Raw genomic sequence first — 6,431 nt, 5'->3', positions numbered from 1 at the left:
AAGACTCAGCACTAAGTATATGCTTTATTCAGTGAATTTGTTAATGAGCTAAGGCATATAAGTGAACTTAAAACGGACAGTGAAAGAACTAGTATTTCAGATTGAAGGTTTGAGGTGGAGTTGCATCATAAAGGATGTGCAATACAAGCTAGGAGATAAGAGAACATCTGGGGTCTAATTCAAGGTGTGCCTCTCTAGATAATGATGATCTTGGCCAAGATGTGACAATGGAAGTAGAGAACTTTTAAGCCATTCAGAGACAATGAAAATTAAAGTCAGGGCCAGGTGTGGTGGCTCATGCCTGTAATTCCAGTACTTTGGGAGGCCGAGACGGGTGGATCACAAGGTCAAGAGATCAAGACCATCCTGGCCAACATGGTGAAACCCTGTCTCTACTAAAAATACAAAAATTAGCTGGGCTTGGTGGTGCACGCCTGTAGTCGCAGCTACTTGGGAGGCTGAGGCAGGAGAATCCCTTGAACCTGGGAGGTGGAGTTTGCAGTGAGCCGATATCATGCCACTGCACTCCAGCCTGGCGACAGAGTGAGACTCCATCTCAAAAAAAAAAAAAAAAAAAATTAAAGTCAATGCTTGTCTTTTTTCCAATATAAATAAATTCAACATTCTCCTTGCAAATGAATAACTGAATTGCTTGTGCTTCTCTAAGAACTTTTGAAATTATTTGTATTACCCTTATGGCAGTGTGTCAAAAATGAAACTATTCTTATATTCTTACCATAAGAAACTTGTGAAATTTTCTGTATACTCAAGAAAAATGGGAGTGGCTAGAAACTAAAAATCTTGGTATCTATTTATCTGATATTTTCTTTAAGGAATTGCATTTTTCTAACCACCTTATATATAAATAAACAAAGCATAGAATTTCAACACCTTGTATTGTAAAATGCTTATTTGCATTCTTCCTCTGCTCCTAAGGCATAATTAAATAGTATACTATTGGGCTTTTTGTATAATTTATGTTTGTATTTTATGTATCTTTAGAAACAAGGATGAGAATAAAACTAGGGAAAGAAAGTGTGAAAGTAAAATAAGAATAGCTTTTCTTTGTCATTTAATATGTAATGATAAGTTCATTTTAATTATGTGTACATGCTTATCCTAAAGTAATAATTTATTTCATGTAACATGTAATCAGAAACAACATAGTATAACTCTCTCTCTGTGTGTGTGTGTATATATATATACTTGTACTAACAAAGATACATTGAATAATAATCTGGAAACCATTCACAGAAATCATTATGACTATAGAGAAGTTTATAATATATGGATATATGCATCCACTGAGAATCCAAGACGAGCGAAGTCTTAGAGTCAACATATATGAAGTACAAAAGCAGAGTTATAGGTATTAAATACCCTGCTTCACACAAGTATATGCAGACACATATCTCCTAGGCCTCCTTGTAGCCACAACCCCTGGGGGTTCTTAGTAACATTATAAAGACAAAGATCAGTCTGGAAACATTATCCACTCCATGATGCAAATGAGTGCAGGATGTGCCTGTTCTCAAGTCTTTTAAAGAAGAAAACTTGCACCCAAAATTTAAAAGAACAGGATCGCCTCCTACATTGAAATTCTCTAATTTATTCCCAGTTAAACCTATAATTCAGATGAAATATCAACCCATATTAACACAAGAAGAAATCTGAACTATTTTAAAGAAAGGCAGAAGGGGTCTTTGGGGATTTTACTATCTACATAATTATTAATTAGGCTGTGAAATCTGTCCTGGTTTGCAGATGGTTCCAGGACTCTGGAAGTGTAGATACACAATTTAATATTTCAGATTCACATGGGATCTCCTCACAAAATTCAAGTCATGCTTTAAATAAACAAATAAAAAAAAAACCACTATGCTACATGCACTTTAAATGAGAAATAGCTAAAGGGAGTTGTTTTTATGGTTTAAGAAGCTATAAAAACAAATTCCCTGTGAGGGACACCTCCACTGCATTTCTCTTTAGATAAACAAAAAATGCAGGATGCAGGCAACATATTTTCTATCATCTACATTGTTAACACTGGAAGAGTCAAAATACATAAAAATAATAAAAGTTTATAGGTCTTTTATCCTTCAAATTCTTTCCAGAGAATAGTGTACTTCCACTGAGTTTGACTCTCAGGCCCCACAAAGAGTAAACTCTACACACAAAAGTATTGTTTTCATCTGCTATCCCCGTGTACTGATGCATGGTGCGTGAATACATTTCCCAGCATAGTGAGATGATCAACTTACGAAATGTTCATTTTAATGGCTCTTAAAAGTCTTCCTGAGTTTCTAATGTTTTAAGATTCCTTTATTAAACATAATTTTCTCTTTTCCAGACAATATAGTGCCATTCATTTTTATAAGGTACTGCACTGGAGTGTAATCATTTGATGATCTCTTGATTACATCCTCCATCCCTGCCCCAATACTTGGTTCCATTTATTATTTTAAGGCTGATCTCTACCACCTTGCAAGCTCCGCAAATGCAGGGACCAAGTCTGTTTTGCTTCCCATTGTATCCCCAGTATCTAGCACTATTTGAGGCATGTAGTACACATTTAATTGGATTGAATTGGCTACAAGGAGGCCGAACATTCAATCCATTCACATTGGATTGAGGGAGTGGATCTAGTGAGAGAACAGGAAAAGCTTTAGCAAAAAGGAAGTGTCTAAGAATGTCTGGTAAAGATAGTATTTCTGATATCTCTGCTCACATTTTAATTTCTACTGTGTTGCTTGCAACTCCTTGGCCTAAAAGTCTGTTCAGTCTTCTCACACTTTTTTAATCTACAAGATCCAAGGTCCAAGTCTCATCAAAGAAATCCTTAATTTTTTAAAATGTTTTTTGTTATTATTATTTTAAAGATGGGATCTCACTTTGTCACCTAGGCTGGAGTGCAGTGGCACAATTGTAGCTCACTGCAGCCTCAAAGTCTTGGACTCAAGTGATCCTACTGCCTCAGCCTCCCAAGAAGCTGAGACTACAGGTGTGTGCCACTACACCCAGCTATTTTTATTTTTATTTTTTTTTAGAGGCAGTGTCTCGCTACGTTGCCCAAGCGGATCTCAAACTCCTGGCCTCAAGTGATGCCCTCACCGCAGCCTCCTGGGGATTACAAGTGCACACTACTGCTCCAGGATCTGTCGCTCTTCCTTTCATTTTTATGGCACATTTTAATGGAAATTAGCCCTCATGTGTCTTTCCAGAACCATAATCAAAGTATGTCCTTGGTATTTAGGAAACTTTCCAAAGCCAGCATCTCAAGTGCGTTCCAAAATGTCACTGAACTTCTCCCTCTCTTCCCACTGCATCTTGCCAACACCAATCCATGGGTAGCTGACAGTGTCATCAGCTCCACCAGAAACGTTGTTGTCTGATGGCATCTGCCACGTCTTCTGTCTATTCTGAAGGAGAGAAGGATCCCTGTTCTCTCCCTGGACAGTTTGTATCTAAGCACGGGTATTGGGATTTACCTGTTTTTCAAGGGTGTAACTGAGATTTACCTGTAATTTTGAAGAAAATTTACTTGCAGGTTTGGGGCTATTGGAAAGGATGACTCCAGAAAAACGAAAAAGTTCTGTAGCCTACTGCTTAAGCACAGACTCTTCCCAGACTGCATCCTGGAACCGTTCCTTGCATTCTTTTCTCCCTGTGAATAGGTTCCCCGACCCACTCCCTATGCTGGCCAATACAATCCCCACTAGAGCTGTTCACTCCAACTGATGAACACTTTGAGGTTGGTAAAATAAAGAAACAAAGGAGCCTTCTCTCAGCCCCAGAGAACTGTCTCTTCTGGCCCTTGTCCTGGGCAGAACTCTGAATCTTCACTTCCTGACCTAGGATTATCTAGGACTCACAGAGGGAAAGTCTGATCCTATAACCTCAACAGATATTCATATTATTAGTTTCCAAAATGTAGGATATTCATTTTTATTTGTCATCATCTTGTTATGCCAAAATTAGATAAGCAAGCATTCATCTTGATTTGTTCTGGTTCTCTCAAGCTATTGCTATTTCCTTTCACTGCCAGAGATCAAGTCCCTAACAGTATACTCTGTGTGTCAGGCAATACAGTGGATATTTCTGAATTACTAATTTTAACACAAACCATGGAACAGGCATTAGTACCAATTTTTTTTTTTTTTTTTTGAGACAGAATCTCATTCTGTTGTCTAGGCTGGAGTGAGGTGGTGCCATTTCAGCTCATGGCAACCTCCGCCTCCCAGGTTCAAGTGATTCTCCTGCCTCAGCCTCCTGAGTAGCTGGGACTACAGGCATGTGCCACCACACCTGGGTAATTTTTGTGTTTTTAGTACAGACAGGGCTTCACCATGTTGGCCAAGCTGGTCTCAAACTCCTGAGCTCAAGTGATCCACCCACCTCAGGCTCCCAAGGTGCTGGGATTACAGGCATGAGCCACCGCGCCTGGCCTAGTACTAACTTTTCACAGAAAAAGAGGCTCAGAAAGATGAATATGCTCAAGATACTCTTCAGGTAAGGCTTACTGCAGAGTTAAAATCTACATCAAACTCAACTCAATACTTATGTAGTTTCCATAATGGCAATGGTTTCAACACTATATGCCTTAATTTAAAAGAAATTCTGGCAACATATCAAAATATAAAGTTGTGTTTGTAGTACGTTCCAAAGTTATACCATTCAGGAAATCAATTTCAGGTAGGTTAAAGACCTTCATAAGAAAAGTCAAGCCTTAAATGTTTAGAAGAATAAAGAAAACTTTCTTAAACAAGATACTGAAAATGTAATCCATAAGAAAATAATTCATTTTCTACATTGAAATTTTAAATTTCCACTCAAAAAAAGGCATAATACACAAAAGCAAAAGAAGCTACAGAGTGAAAAACGATATTTGGAACACATAGAGCAGACAGAAGAGTAGTATCCAGAATTAAGAAGACTTTATTCAATTTAATAAGGAAAAAGTCACCAATCTCCATCCCAATAAGTGGGAAAGGCTTATAAATAGGTGAAAATAGGAAGGGCCAACAAGCATGAAAAGGTACCTACCGCAGTAATAATCAGTGACATACACATTAAAGCAACCTACAATACCATTTTGCACATAGCAGGTTGGCAAACAATCTACAATTTACAAATAGGGCAATACAAATACTGCTAAGTATTCGGAGACATGAGAACTTGCATTTACTCTGATTGGGTATGTAAATATGAAGAAACATTTGAACATTTTTAATAAACTTGAAGATGACTTGCTTGGGATTTAGCAATTCCATTAGAGAAATCCTCACACATGTGCAAAAGAAGGCATGCATTATCCATTCCAGCTTTTTATAAAAGTGAAAAACTAGAAACAACCCACTGCTCATAAGTAAGATGCTGGATATACATAATTATGTTGTAGTCATATAATGGAATTCAGTAGTGTAAACAAGCATGCTAGTGTTATGTAAATCAACATGAATACATTGCTGAAACATTCAGTAAAAAAGTACATTGCAGAAGTACATATGGAGCAAGATATTACAATATTTACTTTTTTTTTTTTTTGAGATGGAGTGTTGCTCTTGTCACCCAGGCTGGAGTACAGTGGCACCATCTTGGCTCACTGCAACCTCTGCCTTCCGGGTTCAAGTAATCCTCCTGCCTCAGCCTCCTGAGTAGCTTGGATTACAAATGCCTGCCACCATGCCCGGCTATTTTTTGTACTTTTAGTAGAGATGGGGTTTTGCCATGTTTTCCAGGCTAGTCTCCAACTCCTGACCTCAGGTGATCCGCCCACCTCAGCCTCCCAAAGTGCTGGGATTACAGGAGTGAGTCACCATGCTCGGCCTACATAAATTTTTTTAACACCTGAAAAATCATGCTGTATTTTGTGTGGACATATTCAAGTGTTTACACTATGGGAATAAATGCTTAAATGAGGATGATAAACACAAAATCCAGTATTCTGTGGAGAAAGGATTTAAGACGGAGAGGGTATCACAGAGTTTCAATGATATAGTATGTAATTTCATGGAACTTGATGATGAGTTGAAGGCTGTTCATCACATTTTTTATTCTAGTTTTCTCTATGTTTGAAATATCCCAAACTAAAATTTAAAACTAAAGTGTGATGCATGCATGCAGATGGTTAATATTTCCTGCTATTTAATGATTGTTGTGGAAGTTTATTTTTTGGAATGAAGGGATAATATATTACAAATAGCAAGTGTAAAATACTGTGTGTACACTTTCATTGATTTTGTTAAAAATATAGGAAAAGAGAAAGATGTAGCAATGTGTTGTAAATAGAATGCTGACAAAACTATGATTTTTTTCAAAAAACGTAATACTATAAATACAGTTCTATATTTAGAGCATAAGCCTAATATAGAGCATATGGTGTTTATTTAAGATTATACGTTCCCTTCACATCTGTGAACTCATGTATATGG

General features: G+C 37.3%; 1 protein-coding gene across 2 annotated transcripts in view; it reads right to left on the bottom strand.

Moving 5' to 3' along the window:
- The window catches only part of ALDH1A1 (aldehyde dehydrogenase 1 family member A1), a 184,364-nt gene that overhangs the window by 161,632 nt on the left and 16,301 nt on the right, over positions 1-6,431 (bottom strand). The window lies entirely within an intron of this gene.

This window comes from Papio anubis, chromosome 13 (assembly GCF_008728515.1).
Source record: "Papio anubis isolate 15944 chromosome 13, Panubis1.0, whole genome shotgun sequence".
NCBI classification, from domain to species: domain Eukaryota; kingdom Metazoa; phylum Chordata; class Mammalia; order Primates; family Cercopithecidae; genus Papio; species Papio anubis.
The sequence above is the reverse complement of the archived record's forward strand: the minus strand, read 5'-3'. Positions and strand labels throughout refer to the sequence as shown.